Source organism: Camelus ferus, chromosome 8 (genome assembly GCF_009834535.1).
Source record: "Camelus ferus isolate YT-003-E chromosome 8, BCGSAC_Cfer_1.0, whole genome shotgun sequence".
NCBI lineage: Eukaryota > Metazoa > Chordata > Mammalia > Artiodactyla > Camelidae > Camelus > Camelus ferus.
In genome coordinates this window covers 64469594-64488058 of record NC_045703.1, presented here as the reverse complement: position 1 = coordinate 64488058, position 18465 = coordinate 64469594, and the positions used below count along the sequence as shown (strand labels likewise).

At 42.1% G+C, this 18465-nt stretch overlaps 1 long non-coding RNA gene across 1 annotated transcript in view; it reads left to right on the top strand.

Moving 5' to 3' along the window:
* The first annotated feature begins 10252 nt into the window (after positions 1-10252).
* The window catches only part of LOC116665449, a 175380-nt gene continuing 167167 nt past the window's right edge, over positions 10253-18465 (top strand). Inside the window, exon 1 of the long non-coding RNA XR_004322081.1 lies at positions 10253-10638. This is a non-coding gene — a long non-coding RNA (uncharacterized LOC116665449). The remainder of the gene's footprint in view (positions 10639-18465) is intronic.

Sequence of the window (18465 nt, the reverse complement as noted above, 5' to 3'; positions counted from 1 at the left end):
TGACTGGTGCAAAGTGATAACTCATTGTGGTTTTGAGTTGTATTTCTCTGATAATTAGCAACATTGAGCGTTTGTTTACGTGACTATTGGCCATTTTTATGTCCAGAGAAATGTTTGTTTAGGTCTTCTGCCTATTTTTTAATTTTTTTTTTGTTGTTTGTTTGTTATTGAGTTGTATGATCTGTTTGTATATTCTGGAAGTTAAGCCCTTGTCGGTTGCATCATTTGCAAATATTTCTCCCATTTCGTAGATTGTCTTTTCATTTTATTTAGGGTTTCTTTTGCTGTGCAAAAGCTTATAAGTAGACTGCCCTAGGAGAACAGTGCTACAATTTATATCAGACAATGTTTTGCCTATGTTCTCTTCTAGGAGGTTAATGGTGTCTTATGTTTAGGTCCTTGGGCCATTTTGAGTTTATTTTTGTGTATGGCGTGAGAGAGTGTTCTAACTTCATTGATTTATGTGTGGCTGTTCAGCTTTCCCAACACCACTTCTCAAAGAGATTGTCTTTTCTCCATTTTATATTCTTGCCTCCTTTGTTGAAGATTAATTGACCACAGGTGTGTGGGTTTATTTCTGGGCTTTCTATTCTGATCCATTGACCATGTGTCTGTTTTTGTGCCAATACCACTCTGTTTTGATTACTGTAGCTTTGTATTATTGTCTGAAATCTGGATGGGCATGTAGTTTGATGCAGCCATTATGGAAAACAGTATGGAGATTCCTTAAAAAACTGAAAATAGACTTACCATGTGATCCAGCAGTCCTACTCCTGGGCCTATATCCAGAGGAAGCTCTGATTTGAAAAGGTACACGCACCCCAGTATTCATAGCTGCACTATTTACAATAGCCAAGACATGGAGCAAGCTAAATGTCCATTGGCAGATGATTGGATAAAGAAGATGTGATATATATGTACACACACGTACACACACGTACACACACACACACACACACACACACACACACACTGTGATACTACTCAGCCATAAAAAAGAATAAAATAATGCCATCTGCAGTAACATGGCTGGACCTGGAGATCGTCATTCTAAGTGAAGTAAGCAAGAAAGAGAAAGCAAAATACCATATTATGTTATGTATATGTGGTGTCTAAAAAATAAATAAATAATGACATAAATGTACTTACTTACAAGACAGAGATAGACTCACAGGCATAGAAAACAAACTTATGGTTACCAGGGGGGAAAGGAGGTAGGGAGAGATAAATTGGGAGTTTGGGGTTTGCAGATACTAACTGCTATATATAAAACAGATAAACAACAAGGTCCTACTGTATAGCACAGGAAACTGTTATTCAGTACCTTGAAATGGCCTATAATGAAAGAGAATATTAAAAGGAATATATGTGTATATGTATAAATGAATTACTAAGCTGTACACCAGAAATTAACACAATATTGTAAATTGACTATACTTCAATAAGAAAAAGAAAAAAAAAAAACATAAGCCAATCCTTCCTTTAAAGGAAAAAAAAAGCATACCTTAATATGATAGGATTTTATGTCATATGCTAATAGGCCCTTTCCTAAACAATTTACTATGAAAATCCCTTATGCCTACAACATACAAGTGAAAAACAAAAGTAAGAGGTTTTGCGCTACAATGGAATATTTTATGTTTTATTATTACTGTTACTATTATTTTATTGTTGGCACATTTGTAGGAGAAGCTTGGGGAGTTGAGAAGAAAAGGCAAATTTGAGGGAAATTAAATGAGCCTATCATTTCCCTCTGCAACCATTAGACACCTTTATATCTATTAGTTTTTTTTTTTCACCTCAAAACAAGTGCGATAAGGTAAAGGAAATAACATTAATGACTTTGACAGCCGAGGAAACATAGTGAGTAGATTTCAGGGCATCACTCCACCGTTTAATGGCAGAAGCAGTAGAACTGATTAAAACTGATGTCTCCTGGGTCTGAGTCTTATGATTTTTCTTCCAAGTTGCAGTGAGGACCACAGAGACATTTAATGAGAATGTCTGTAGACATTGTCACTTAAATAACACCCCGTGAGGAAGTGGATCAAGTCAGCTTGCTTTGGGCCCTCATTGATTCTAGACTGTGTTATTCCTTACTGCAACGCACATCCCCCCTTCATGACTTACCTCCGCTCATTCCACCCACAAACACTTGACGGATCACCCAAATTTAACGTGATCCAGAGGGGAAAACAGTTAAGATGAAACGTCGTAAGTGTCACGAGTGAGCTGTGAGCTGTGTGCCCAGAAAACAGCTGGGGGAACACGTAACAAGTGTGCCTTGGGAGCCTGAGAGGGTTTCACAGAGAAAACGACATTTCCGTTGGCTTGGAGGAGAGGAGCAGGAGTTTGCCAGGCACAGAAAAGAGCAAATGGCATCGAGGCAGACTCATTACATACAAAAGCATGTTTCCGGGGAAGCGCGCGGCACGTTTGGAATCAGTGGTAATCCATCGTGGTTCGAGCCAAAAGTACGCTGAGTGCAGAAGCGGGGTGAGGCTTCAGAAAGTAGCTTGAAAGAAGTGTCCCATGAGAAATGTCACATGTTTCACATTTTAACATCTGGGAGAAGACTCACAGTGCAAATGCCGCTCATGGGTAGGAAATCGGGTCCTCTCGAGATCTTCCTCCTTCTTGGGTTGTGAAGTGAACTCGAGGTTCTCTGAATGCTCTGCCCATCCTTTGCTCTCACATCCTGTCCCACCTCTGATCACCATGCTCCAGGTAGATACATGCTTTTCCTCCTCTTTACTCTTCCCTGCTTTTCTCATGAAAGGTCCAGTCCTTCTGAGAAAGCTGACTCCGTGGATATAGCACAGATACACACTTATTTCTAGTTCGGTTCCTTTGGGTACCAAAACCCAGAAGGGGACACTGGGCCTGATGAAAGTCCTTCCTCAAGGGGGTATGATGCTCTGGGAGAGACCCTTACCCATTGGGGCACGAGGATGGCCAAACACGTCCCTTTTTCCTGGTGCTCCGTCAGGACTTCCAGTAGCATGTTTCCGAAGCAGAGACTGTTAATCTCTGAATCTAGACAATATACCTGCCCCTGGACCCAGAATATACTCTTTCAAGTTGGAAAAAACAATCGTTCTTTTTAAATGGGGTAACATCTCTGGAATATATCGTTCCCAAAATAAGATCGTCCAATTTGGAAAAATCTAGCTGAAATAAATGAAAATAACAGATGGAAGAGAAATAACAGAAGCTCTCCAAAGAACAGCAAGAGATATGAAATGGGGGATCGTCTGTCTAGAAAATGGTACTCGGTTGTACTTTTGAAGTGAAAGGTACATTGACTTCTGAGAAGATTGCGGTTTTTCTCCTGACAGTTCCCCTTTACACATTACATCGTTTCTGGGCCAAGGTTAGCACAGGAGAGGTAGAGGTTGCTTTTCCATTCCTGTTCCTCCCATTTGTGCGGCCTCCATCTGTTCAAAGGTGTTGAGAACAGCCGTTCTGGTCTCCTGGATAAAGGCTTGGGCTCTTGGCACAGCGCTGGATAAATACAGACTCGAGCTGTTAGCATAGGGATGTTTAATAACAGATTTTTTATATCTTTTGAGGCTTGTCTGAGTGCACCCGTGGGCCATCCTGGCCTCCTCGGCAGAGCCCACGACAGTCGGGCTGGGCCTTCGCTCCCAGCTCAGCCGTGGGAGCCTGGCACGCGGCAACAGCCAGGCCTCCCCGGCGAGCTCCTCCCATGGTCCTCATCTGGAGGAGCACAGTTCTGCTACCTCCCTGACAATGGAGCCTTCGGGTTACATAATCCGTTATCCCGTTCCTGCCCTGCCCTTAACTGAGCCCGGGCACACTGCTGGCTCCCTGGGGTCCCTGCAGCCCCCGCCTCCCTCCTCATGGTCCCCTGAAGGCCTTGGAGGGATCCAGGCAGTGGTCAGGGCTTTGTCCCTGGCTGTGTGGGCACCCTGCCCAGCTGCTGGCCCCTCCCTTGGGTGGCTGAGAGGTGTTTGTACAAGGGAAGAGAGGGAAGCTTTGGTCAGATAATTCCAGTCTCCAGTCCCTACCCTGTTTTCTCTGGCCTATTGAGCTGAGCCTCTCACTTTGTTTAAGTTTAGGAAGAGCTGGTCTTGAGCCACTAGCCCGTTACTCCTCTCCACGTGGGCCCGGTCCATCCTCCTCTTCCCCCGGCCCTCTGTACCCTCTACAGTCAAAAGTATATGTGGGAAAGGCGTTCCTGGCCCCAGATCTCATCATCTAAACGGTCCCTGCAGGAGGAGGAGAGAAGGGCAAGAGAGAGAGACACACAGAGAAACAGAGACAGAGAGAAAGAGACAGAGAGAGAGACAGAGACAGAGAGAGAGGTGTAAGGACCACTTCACCAGACCCACATTTCCCATAAGAACTTGCCCCTTAATGATTCCTAGATTTAGAAGGTCCTACAGAGAGTACCATCTGTCAGTTTGTCTGTCTTGGGGGCGATGTATTTGTATGTGAGCTCCACTGTGTCCGTGAGAAAGCTTCTGAGGAGACCGGGGCGAGAAGAACCAGGGTGAAGCTGACGTCACCGTTTATTTACTTCTCATTTCATTGCAGTTTTTACAAATAGGTGTTAAGTAACTTTAGGGGTATTTTAAAACTCTATTCAACTCCACTGTAGTATCTCCCTAAAATGTCAATGTTACCCATTCCAGAGGGAAAGCTGCAGAGGGTCCCAGGAACAATACACTGTAGAACTTTTGAACTTCTACTCAGATCCTCCTTTCATATCTTTATCAAGTCTTAGGGCAACAAGTGATGGAGGTACATTTTAACTCTCCGGTGTCAGAGGACGGTCCTGAGGTCCACGTTCCCCAGTTAATGTTTGAGGCAGAAGAGTCGCCTACTCCCCAGCTCTCCGCAATGCTCCTGCTCTTCCTGCCACATTCCTCACTGTCGTGTGGGAGCAGTTGGTGGCTGTGAGAGAAGACGGGCAAGGAGGAGGTGCTGATAGCAAAATGAACTGAGGAGTGGAGTAGAGCGGAGAAGAATGAGCCAGTTAACTTCCCAGTGGAAATTCCCAGGCCGAGAAGCTGCTGTTGCAATAGCTTGGCTGCATGTCTGAGTGTTAGGCCAAAGGGGTACATCTGCTTGCCATCAGAGCTTCCCAGCTCATTGCTTTTCCTTTTATTTCTTCTTTATTTTCCTCTCCAGCTGCTAGGAAAGAGGATGTTCTTTCCTTGTAGTCTGCATCTTTGGAATTTGACATCATTCTCTTGCCTTCTGTGGCAACATTAACTCAACAAAGACAGGGAGGCAGGAGAACAAATCTTTTTCTGAAACAAGATGAGAGGGATTTTTGAAGAAAAGAAAACCCACATCACTCTGTATGAGAAAGGCTTCTTTTGCTTGACTCCATCATGTCTTGTTCTTCACATCATTTTTTGTCTTAATTATCACAGACATCTGACAACATTGGATGATTGCCTCCTTCAAACTGTTGGTGCTCAATTTTCCTCCTGATTAGGTCTACCCGTTAGAGGCCAAATCCCCCTCTGTTTGGTCCATGGAACCCAGGTCCTCACTGCTAGACAACTTCAAAAAAGATACATGCACTGTGCCCTCTTACTCCCAGTCACAGCCCCTCGCTTCTTAACCCTTGGCTTCTGTCTTCCCTGCTCTATTGAAATTGCTCCTGTAAAGACCACTGTTGGCCTCATAATTGTAAACTGTTGCAGTGTCCATCCTCCTAAACTACCCGCTACACCGTCACTCCTCCTTCAGCTTGTCTTTTCCCCCTTTTCAAAGCTTCTCTCTCTCTCTACCTTCTGCCCTAGGAAGCTGGGTATCTCCCATGGTTTTCTCCTCTTCCTTTTTTCTCACCCTCCTTGGCAATTCCATCCACACCATGACCTCATCATTTACCTCCCCATTTATGGAATAGACACCTCTCCCCTGCTTTTGAGACTTCTTTCCTACCTGCCTCACAAGCATCTCTAAAAAGTTGGCTTCCAAGAAACTCAAACTCAGTATTTCTAGCTGAACTTGCCTACTTTTCTCCTCAGCCTATGACTCTTCTTTGTTCCCTGTCTCCAAGGCACTCCGGACTGTCACTAGTCATACCTTTAATCCATCTTCTTTCCATTCCATTTCCATTTCCATTCCCCTACTTAGACACTTGATAATCTCCTGTCCAGATTATTGCAGTCAAGGAGCTGACGTCCCTCCTCCACGTCCCTCCCTACTCAAGCATCATCACAGTTCACACACTGCAGATGGGTCTTCCAAAATTATAGCACTGATTATGTTTCTCTTCCTGCTCAACAACCTTCAGTGACAGCTCTCCATTAACTCTCAAGTTAAAAATTTGCCTGAGCTTTTAATACCTTAGATGATCTGGCCCCAGTCTACTTTCTTAGCTTTATTTCCTACCACTCAGCTAAAGACTGAAACATGTGATCTTTCCTTTCTAGGCTTTGTATTTTTCTGCTACTGTTACTCTACTCAAGCTACTCTTTCTGTATTTCTCCCAGTCGTTGCATTCCACAATCTCAACTCTCCTCGAAGAATTCTGTCTCTTCCATGGAGTCTGTGTTGATTATGCCATTCTCCCTTCCATTTCAGAATACCCATTGTGGTTAATACTGATCACTCAGCATTATCCCACTTCAACTTGTTTTATTTTAAATACTCATTTGTTTCTTACATGTTGTATCATTTAAAAATCTTTAAACCATTTTTATTTTTTTTTCCCTTTAATGGAGGCACTGGAGATTGAACTCAGGACCTCATGCACACCAAGCATGTGATCTGTCACTGAGCTATACCCCCCACACCTCCAGCTTATTTTAAAACAATGTTGTGAAGCTATCTGTCCTAGAAATGCCTAGGAAATAGGGAAAGCTGTCTTATGCATTTTTGAATCTCCTCCAGCCTGTAGCACACAGCCTTCCTTGCCTAGTAGGTGTTTTATTTGTTAGAGAAGTAGAATTCGTCTTGATACTTCTTACCATATTTGGTTTACAATGAAAACTACCTTTATCTCCTTCTCTCACTCCTCCTCCTTCCCCTGCCCCATTTAGATATAAAACACAGACTGCTACCATATGGTGCCTTTCTAGCCACACACTTGTAGGAGAGGAAGAAACATGTTATTATAGACTACCAATCCTTTATCTGTATAAAACAATTCTAACTTGGGAGCAGATAGTTGGTTTAAAGTTTGGTAGATTCAGTGTTATTCTGGTAGGCTATTTAACCTCCTTTACTAGGAGGTTGAATGACGGACACATGTAAAGACTGCATTAATTTAGCTTTACAAAAATTTTAATATAAGAAAACATTTAACAAACTGGAAAATCAAAAGCCCATGGTGGGCAGGTAGGTATAATTCTTGAAGGGACATTACTTTCTTTTAACAAAAAAATGTCCATTAAGTGATGAATAAACAATAAAAATGGGAGAAAAGAATAGGCAAATTGTTCTACAGAATGAGTATACGGCAGACTTTTGGTACCAGACAAGGTGGAGAAAGTCTACTACGTCTCATCTGTCTCCTATAAACTCATAAAAACTCTAACCTCTGGACAGAATACAGAAGGGAAGTGCCTGGAAACTCAGAAAAGTAATAGAGGTCAGGGAGGGAAGGGAAGTCAAAACTTGAAGAACAACCAGTATTGGTAAGTTTTCTATTTTCTCTCTGCCTGTACGTCTCAGCTTTGATTTATGAAAAGCCTGCAATCTGAGTGGTGGAACTATGCAGCAGGTGTGAAGGATAGAATCCTGAAGAAAGTCATCATTTTGGTAGAAAATCAGTAAAAGAGGGCTCTGAAAGTCAGAGAGCGTGGGATGAGATCTCTGTTGTTTTGTCGTTTTTCCTTTTTCTTCCTTGGCCATGCCTGAAGCCAGCCCCAGTCATGGTACTACACTGGTACATGTGGTGCTGGTGGAATATCTAAGCCCAAGAGACAACTCATCTCCATGGTCAGAGGACCCGGGAAAAGGGGCCCCAGTGGCCTGAATAGTGTGTAGGTTGGAATCCTTTATTTATTCCCTCTCCTTACTCTTACCCCTTCATCCCAAGGGTGATCCCCATTGCACAAAACAGTGCAACACCATGAGGCTTAGAGCCCACAAAGTAACTTTCTGGCCAGAGAAACTGGTAAAATGGGCCTCTGGGAGCCAGAGAGTCGAGGACTCTTTGAGAGAAGACTGTTGGGAAGAACGTACTCTAATTATAGGAAATGAAATGATGCAAGTCCTGGAATCATACCTGAGCTACGTATTCAGAGAAAAACAAAGAAGCAAAGCAGAGACTGTGAACTAGACTGACCCTGGGATTAGCACCCACCGCAGATGAGACTGAACTCGCAACCTGAACTTAACTGAATTGAATGACTTCAGAAAAAAACAAACAAAATCAACATTCTCTGGAGGATTTTAAAAGAATCCAGAGTCTCATAACATTATGTTCAATATGTCCAGTAAACAATACAAAATCACTTACCATGCAAAGAACTACGAAAATATGACGAATTCTCATGAGAAAAGCCAATCAATAGGCCCAATTTTGAAAAGACTCACATGTTGGAATTATCAACTAAAATTTTTATAACAGCTTTTATAAGCATACGTCATGAGGTAAAGGCCAACACTCCTGAAATGAATGAAAAGACAGAAGTTCTCAGCAGAAAAAGAGAAACCACTAAGAAAGTAATCAAATGAAAACTTTAGGATGGAAGTATATAACATCTGAAGTAAAATATTGTCTAGCCTCAACAGAATGCTAGAAATGGCAGAAGAAGAATCAGAGAACATGACAATAGAATGAAATTATCCAGTTGAAGACCAGAAGAAAAAGACTTGAAAAGAGGCTCAGAGATATGTAGGGCAATATCAAAATCTCTAACATTTGTGGAATCAAAGTCCCTAAGAGAAAAAAACGTGAAAGAAAAAAGTATTGAAAAAGTTATGATTGAAAACTTCCAAATTTGGAGAAAGATATAAATTAACAGATTAAAGTAATGAAACAAGGTTAAACTCAGTGAAATACAGGCCCAGACACATCACACTCACATGCTGAGTACTAAAGACAAAGAAATAATCTTGACAGTAGCCAGGAAAAAAGACACATTACTTATAGAGGACCATTTGATTGCAGATTTCTCATCAGAAACCATGGAGGCCAGAAGGTTACACAACTCTATGTATTTGTTAAACTCCATAAACTATATGCCAAAAAGAGTAAATTAAAAAACAAATTAAAAATAAAAAGTATATCTGGATGTTAATTAGACATTTTTAGTGATTATTTATATATATACATATTTCAAATCATTGTGTTACACACCTGAAACTAATACATGTCAATTATATCTCAATAAAGTAAAAATGAAATAAAAATATACGGGCAGAGTTTGGAGGATATGGAACGGCAGATGTTCGAGGAAGATGACAGATGCAGTGAGATGAAAGGACGAAACTTTAAGGACAGAGAGTGGTGGAAAAAGACCTTTTTGGAAGTCCCGCTGGTGCTATGAAATACGGTTCCTGCTTCCATACAACAAGAAAACGTCAGTTAAGAGCTATGCTGTTCATCAGTGCTTTTAGAATTACGTTTTTGTGTTGTTTTTGGAATTAAGTAATTTTGAACCTGGCCTTAAGAGAAGAACAAGTCGCTTTTTTGGTTATAAAGTAATCAAAGTCCTCAGTGAGTTGAGGATCTTTTTAATGTCAATGCTTTTCAAATGTGATGCACAAGTTAGGCTCTGAAATGTTAGTAGGAAGACAGTTTCCTGCAAACAAGAGCACAGAGGTCCACCGCCTACATACTACATATTTTCAAAAATCACTTCAACATATACTTTAGACAATCAAGAAAAGAACAAAGGTCCAAAGTATAAGAAAGACAATTTCTTGGTTTAAAAGAATCTGAAGAGTAAAACTCAGTAATTTAAATGTAAGGATTTATAATATTTGAAAGTGCTTAAAACTTTAGTGTGATTTTAAAACCTTTCAGAGAAAAGTTATTCAACTTAAAATTATAATATAATGGGAAAAAAGTTTTAAAATTTATGATTAAATTCATGAATACCCAGAATTAAAATGTGGTTGTGCAGGAGTGTGGCTGTGGGTGGCGTTGGGGCGAGCAGAAGCAGGCAGACAGAACACTGTTTTTCCCTTGACTTTGACAGCCTTAGAAATAATGGGTAAGCAGTTTCCAACTGTTTGCCTGAAATAGATTCTCCCTTCTTCTTTACTAAGAAAATCCCAGATTTCTTCAGCATGGCAAACTACCCAGATAAAAATCCTCTATTTCCCAGCCTCCCTGCAGCTAGTGGTAGCAGAGTGACACAGCTCTACCCATGGGACGGAGGGAAAATTGCCTGGAGGTTCTGGTTACTACCCAGATCCAGACAACTAACTGCCTCTTCCTTCCTGTTCTCTCCTGCTCTTTGTTTTCTCCTTCTCCTCCTTCTTCTTCCCCTGCCCCTGCTCTCCTTTTTCTTTCCATTTGGAATGTGGATAGGAGGAGGAGGACATGGCCACCCTCTGGGACACTGACAGCTTCATGGAATGAAAGCCTTATGGTTAGGACGACGGAGCAGAGAGGAGGAGGAGCTGGGAAGACGGAGGACCCCGGGGAGCAGCTGCGCACATTCTGACGAGGTTCTGACTTCCCGTTTCGTGAGAACAGTAAGTCCTGGTCTGGATGATTTTCTATTTCAGGTAACTGAACTCAGTCCCTAACATATAATGTTTTCAAAAGCATAAATCTAACCACTGAGAGAATCATAAATAAAAAATATATTTACCCAACTAATAAAGAAGATAAAGGCAGCAAAATGTTCTCTAAATAGCAAACATACTATCCAAAAAAACATAAAAATAAAAATGATAGAATGATTAAAAATAGGTCCACATATATCATGTATGAGAATAAATAGAGAATAGAGATTAAAGTAAAATCTCACTACAACCTGCTTATAAGAGTCACTTCTTGGTAAAAAACCAACAAAAAAAGTTAAAATGGTTTTCAAATATTCATCAGGGAAACAACAACCCGAAAGCTTGTGTGATGGCAGAATTAACACCAGACAAAACAGAAATTAAGGCAAAAACATTAAGCCAAAAGAGTTCCTTTATATTGATAAAAGATACATTCATTTTGAAAATGTTCTTTTAAGAGACATCTACCTGAAGATATTAATAAAAATTTCTTAGAAGAAAAAAAGGTAAATTGGTTGAAAACTGTTGTGAAAGCCTTTAATACAATCTTCAAAGATCTTGGAGATAAAAAATAAATAATGACACAGAGAATTTAAATAATACACTTGTGTTTAAATAATTATATATTAAACTGAGAGTGCATGTTCTTTGTGAGGGTTGAGTATATTTTTCCAAACTAAAAATTACAAAATATTTACAAAATTCATAGGTTATATACTCTGACCTTTATTCAAGAGGGGGGTACTTAAGCTGTGTGGCACTGCAAACCATGTTCTGATGATCTGGAAAATGTTCCTAATGTTATGAAAATATAATGGGAAAAAAGCATAGTTCAAAATTATGTATCTTATCCAAAATTTTTAAATGTGCAGAATGAAATAGTACAATTTTTACGGTAACTACCTTTTGTTAAATTAGGAGAACGATAACTTCTGTACTTTTGTGTTTTATGAATTTTCTACCAGCGAGTAGGTATTATATTTAGAATACATGGAAAACAGTAATCAGTCATAAAAGCAGAAAACCAAACTGAATGTACAGCATAAACTAACTTTTTAAGTGTGTGTGTGTAAATTTATAGACAAAGATTTAAAGGAAGTATGCTAAAGCATCAGTAGTGGATATCTCAGAGCTGTGGGATTTATAAGTTTCAGCGTGTCCCAATTTTTCCTCAACAAATATACATTTCTCTTCTAATTAGGAAAAAATAAATATCAGTAAAAAAATTAAGCACTTATTAGAAGTTCCCCTCTCAAGGTGACATAGAGGTTCATGCTTCAGAGCATCCCATCTTTCCAAATACACAGTGAGCCAAGTTCAAACATATATTTTTAAAAAGGGGCATAGAAAAGAAATAGCTGTGCTCCAAAAACAATAGCAATTTAAGGTGATGAGTGGAGTTGGTCCACAGGTCTAGAGGCCAGAAGAGGGCATTTGTGACTGAGGGTTAAACTTCTGTGGGAAATAGCATCTGACCTTGCTCCTTATGACACAGGCTGTGTGAACCAGGCTCATTGACTAATGCCTAGGTCACCGCCCACCCCCAGCCCCATGCCCAAGAGAGGAGGCTGGACAGTTGGCACTGACCAGCCTAGGACCCCCTAGGACCTACAGCCTAGACCTGTAGTCCTAGGAGCGGGGAGGGAGCTGGGCAAAGGAGCTACTGTATGTCTGAGCAATGAGTTGGATGGCCAGCTGGACTGGAGCTTGGATCTAGCATAACCCCAGTATCATCATTGGATTAGGAGCCCAGATATGTCATTTCACGAACTAGCTCAGTGGTGGCAGGCATGGTGAGAGGGAGGCAGGAGGAAGTGATCACAGGAGGTCCAGACAGGAGTGGAGGGATGGTCAGTAAAGGGGAAGGAAGGGAGGAGGAGAGAAAGAGAGAAAAACAAAGAGGTAACTTCTCAAAATTCCTGAGGAAGGAAACACATGAGGAAGTCTAATAAAAGAAAGATCCAGTAGAATCATCAGTCAACACATGAGTTCATTCCAGAGGAACTGTTGCAGTGAAAGTAGAGGGAAGTCCAACAAGCAGCTCAGTCTTAGTTCTTTTCATTATTCACTAGAACTCCTTTAGGGAGTGATCATTGTAGGTAAGAGGGTGAATCAGGTTATCTAATGGCTGGTTTTGTGAAGTGTTTGGGGCAAAAACGGTAACTTAACATGGCTATATATATACATGGCTATATGTGTGTGTATCTATGTATATTATTTGTATATATATATATTATTTGTATATATATATATCTTTGTAAGCACTATCTCCTATTAGAGAAGATAATAGCATGTAGCAAAGGAGGTTATTCTACAAGTTTAGTGATCATACGCTTCAAAAAGACACTCAGCATCCTAGACTATGAAATGCTTGGCAATTCAATAACTTTCTAAAAAGTCAGAGGTTCCAATGTGGTACTAGAGGGTCTGTGCAGAAGGACCACCACACCCAGGGGTAATACGCCTTCAGGATTCGGCTTGATTCCACTTCCTCCGAGTGGTCCTAGGCAGATTGCATAACGGGGCTCAGTTTGGACTCTATGACATAAGATGTCAGTGAAAAACTCACAGTGCTTCCAGAAGCCACCCAACGGTAGGAGGGCGCAGTCCCACTGAGCTGTGCCCCTGCAGGACGCTCTGTGCGCTTCCTTCCGGCTGCTTCTCCTTGATGCTGACCTCGTTTCCAATGTGACCGCCACCTCCCTCTGCAGTCCCAGCTCTGGTGATCACCGCTTCTCTTTGCTGCTGCGATCTTGTCACTTGTGCCCTGGAACTCAGGCTTTCAGTTAGAGTCCTTTTCTTTCAGGAGCGTATGTCACAGGGGCTGGTTGGGAAGGGTATTAGGGACACCCTCTGAGCTCTCCTAAGTCTTTGTCCATAACACACTCCCTTGACTTTCTCATTCCTGGGGATGGATCCCGCCTCCCCAGAGACCCTTCCTTGGTAGAATCCCCCAACAGAACTGAGAATCCCCAGGAAAATAACCCCCTCCCACAGCCTGACTCCGGATTCCAGGGTCCATATGGTGGCTGTCCAGGCTGCTGATGCGTCACTGCTGAGAAGGTGTGCTGCTCTTCCCCTCTGTAGTGAGGACAGAGTGAGGAAGAAAGGGTCTAACCTGCGGCAAAGAGAATTCTAGCAAGACAGTAAATAACAATTTTCTACTGTTGAAGATTACTAATCATTAGAATGCCTATGAGAACTATTTTTTTAAGTGACTAGACTCACCCAGAATCAGTTCTCATGTGTCAGTCTTCTAGGGACTGGGAATTCAGAGACATCTATTGTGGTTGGGTGGTGGTTCCTCTGAAGGAAGGTTTCTCAGCCTCCTCACTGTTGACATCTGGGACCAGATAATTCTTGGTTGTTGTAGGCTGTTCTGTACATTTCAAGGCGTTAAACAGCATCCCTGGTCTGTACCCACTAGATGCTTGTGGCAGCCCCTCTGCCAGTTGTGACAACTGAAAACATCTCCAGACATTGCCAGATGTCCCCTGGGAAGGGATGTTGGGGACACAACTGCCTGATTTTGAGAATCACTAGTCTAAGAATATTTTAAGATTAGTGCACCCTAATTTGTTTATGTGACATGGAGTTTGGGGAGAGATAATTCTCTTCGTAACGCTTTTATCTTGAATTGACCAGCTAAATGGTTAGAAGAAAATGTAGAGGAGGTAGTAACCTGGTGAAACCCCAGAGTTATAATCCTGTCAGGCAGAGTTTAGTCTGCCCCTAAAATAAGATAATGGAACAGGGGCTACAATCACTCATTGGGGATAGGAAAGGCGCCTGCCGTGATCAATCGCATCCAATGTAGCATTACGGCCCAAGAAGGCAAGCCGTGAAAACAAGTCCTAACTGGCATCAAATAAAAGGTTTTTAACCACATGGAGCAAATCATTCTCTGGGCTGTGCCAGGAAGGAATCTGGAAGGGGCACAATTATGGAGATTATGACTAGAGAGATGATTAGAGACTTGGGGAATTCTTTTTTCAAGGACTTGCTAAGGAAATGGGACTGTAATTAGAAAGGGAAGCAGAATGAAGGCTTTTTCCCCCCGCCTCTCTTTTAGGTGAACTAAAAAGCTTCCGTAAATACATAACAAGAACCTACGAAACCTCCAAATCAGCAGGCAAATGTTCTGACTTCAAAAATTACTAATGAGTACATCCTAAAGCCAAGTACTGCAGGTGGCAGTCAGCCTCTCGCTTACCTGTCAAGTCCGGAGCTTCGGGAGTTTTAGGTGTGTCCTGAAACGGCAGCTGACAAGCTATTGAAATGAAAGTTCTGAATAAAATTAGGACAGCCTGTTAGCCCAAACAGGAGGAAACATGGTGAAAGATTTAACGGATCTGTGAGCTGAATTTTTTTTTTTTTTGTCGATATTCTTACTTTGAAAAGAGTAGAAAGTAATTTTTGCCTTTTGGGGGGGGGGGGCAGTAGATAAGAACCCAAACTAAGATCCAAGGTTTTTATCATTTGGCAAATTTCAAAGATATGAAAGCAGAATTTTTGGCACCCAGGGATTGAGAGGCAAGTGACATCATATGGCTTAAGGGAAATAGAGAGCTAAAAAAGTGCATTTGGAAACTTTCAGAAGCTGGCTGCTGCTGAAATAATTTTCAATTTTTTTTTCAGTAAATTTAGTTGTCACAAAAGGCACAAGATTGACAAGCCTGTAGAGGAAATTGTGCGTGTCTGGGAGATGCCATGGCAGCTCCTGCCGGAGGAGCACCAGGGCTGGAAGGTCTGCACGTGCCTTGTCAGAGCTGGCCTTCCTGGGGGTGACTCTCACAATGGTGACACATTGTGGGGGTTAAATGATTCAGCTGCAGCCCTGTTGGCTTGTAGAAAGGAAGAAAAGCAAGTTTTCAGTAGCTAATCCCAGTCTCTGGAGCCCCGTGGCATCCCGAGTCATCACTGGGATGTTTGGGGGGATTATTCATTGGGGAATGGAAGTAGTCCTGCCCCAAAGCTTCCGTGTTACCTTTCATTCCCTAAAGAGAATTCATGGAAGGGATGTCATCTTCAATAAATGGCAGATGAATTCAAGCATGCAAGACAAAGACCTTGAGAAAGGATGAGTGGGAACAGTACTCTCCCATAAAACCACTTTTGACCTCTTTTCTCAGCTCCCAGGTCGCTAGCGGAAAGCAACGGCGGAAGGAGATGTATCGAGGGTTGAGATGCAGCAAGGATGGGAGAACTGAGCTAGGAGAAATTCTCTGTCCTTCTCTTTTCTCCCCAAGCCTATTAATTCTCAGCAACCAACCAAGAGTGTATGACTTTGCAGAGAGTTGGTAAATGAAAAATGATTTAAAAAACATCCTTAAATGAGCAAAAAATTATTAAAATGGGATGAAAATAAAATGAAGAGGAAAGGATAGAAAATGCACTCTCAGAAATCAGAAAACTCTAAAAGCATCAAATGAAAAATTAGTATGAGTAACATGCAGTGACATTACGTGAGGTCTGCTCTATGTTCTGACACTGCGTTCAACCCTCCAAACCCAGCTCTGGACTGCTCACTAAATTCATGTTGGTATTGATCCTCATCTTGGAAACACAGACCTGGGCCATGGGCTGTGCTCATCAATATATTCATGTCCAGTCAATGTCTTACTTGTTTTTAAATCATGATTCAAAACATTTGATTTGCCTCCCTCAGTTGTCGTGGCACTGGGTTTCCTGTAGCTGAGAATGAACCTGGGAAGATGGCGAGCTTTCAGCCCATAATCATCTCAGACACGCTGCTTTCTGACGGTGGGCTCCGCCTTGTGCCTCACCCCACTTCCCTCCTCCCACCTTACTTGCACCACGATCTCACTCAAACTGGAAGAACAGATGAGCTCTGTGCAGTGGAGTCTGTAGGCTCGCCCTTTCCTTCTCTGCTGCCCTGAAACCATCGGGGATGAGTTCTGTCTACTTCTTACCCTCCGATTTACCAGCTTGGGTTGTTTCTTTTTTCCTTCCTTTCCCTTTTTTTTTTTTTTTCTTTTTTTTTCAGGCTAACCCCAGTGCTTGCGGACTCGGTTTTATCTCCTTTTGTTTCCCCAAAGTCTCCACTACATCAATTATTCCCTCTTTTTCTTAAATCTTCAATTACTCTTTCTCTACACTGGCTTCTTCCCCCTCTGGCTACAAACATACTTAGATCTCCTTCATCTTAGGAGAAAAACATATCCTACAAAAACTTCTATGTCTCCCTCAACTATTATCCTTTTCAAACTCCCTTTAAAATGAATGTCTCTATTTCTTGACCTACACTTGACTCATCAACACAATTTGATTCTGCCGCCGCCGTACCCCCACCCCACCCCTTTTCATAGAAATTGCTCTGGGAAAGGTCAACGATGATCAGTTCCTAATTGTCAAATCAAATTATCTGCTGCTGTCTACCTTTTACCTGGCCTCTCAGTAGCCTGACACCAGTGTGTATTTTTCCTCCTTGAAACTCTTTTCTTCTGATTTTCCTCCCACTTTGGGCTATTCGTTCATTTAATCCTCAATGGTGCCTTTCCCTTTATCCTCTACCCAAATGTTGACTCTCCCCTTTGGTACCACCTTCCCCCTGCATCTCCTCTCATTCTACAAGCTGTCTTGGGCAGTTTTATTTTCTTCCAGGTTTTCAGCTGTCTCTTCCCCATGGATGAGTTTGAAATCACATCTCCAGTCCTGACATCCTGCCAGAACTCCCCTCTGGTATTTCAAGTTATCTTCTGATGTTTCAAATTCAAGCTGTCAAAAACGGAACTCATTATCCCCAGAATCTAGCATGATGCTTGGCATACAACAGCCTTGCTGAAGCAGAAGAGAAGAGGTTCCAGGCTGGTCACATCTGCAGCTTCCTTTCTTTTCCCTAGAGAGTTCAAAACCAGGCAGCTACACACTGGTAAGTCCCATCTGGACTTATCTTCAGAATCCCTACCAATTCTGTAATTACAGATAACAGTGACTCCAAATTCTTGTAGAAACAGATGCGTTGGCCAGTTGTATAGTAGGACCTTTGACCAGCCTGACTTCTGGGCCAGTGTAGAGTTGCTAGAAGCTTCAGTATTGTCTCTGTGTGCCTTAACCTATTCTTATTATTTCCCTGCAAAGAGCACATTCTGGGAATCCCAGCTCTAGAATTCTCCAATGGTTGCACTGCGGTTAGAGCCTGTCCTGTGTTGAGGTTCAGCTCTGCCATTCTGCTGGTACAACGCTTATTGATTAAGTTATTTTAATCCAGGTTTGTTACCCCTTCTGGTAGAGACTGACAAGTCAGTCTTCACCCAAGATTTTGGGAGGCAGAGAGGGACACTGTGGTAGCAGGTGGTACCACTGATCTTATCAGGTGAATGGTGGTGGTTCCCCTGAATGCCTGTCTCATGAGACTCAAGAGAGCAGAGCAGTAGACAAGTGTTTGGGATATGAGCCCTGAGAGCTCTCCCCAGTCTCCTTTAAAATACAAAATATCCCTCTCATGGAGGTCACGTCTTAAGCTATTACCCGTGTATAATAAAAGTTAGCATTAGCAGTGACTAGTTGGAGCCGCTTGAAGCATCCCATAGGTTCTGTGAGGGTAGAATGGTACCTTAAAAAAGGGAGTCTTGCACCAGTAAAAAAAGAAAACCCAAAATAGGAGGCATTCAGGACACAAAGACAAATCCTACTGCACTGTTTTTCTTGGGTCAGTGAAAGCACCCCCAGATTTCTGACCCCTGCCTGCTCTGGTGGCACAAGCAGCTCGGAGAGCATCGGGGACAGAGGATCCTTCATTCCACTTGGGAACAGATTTCTACTTTTTGGATC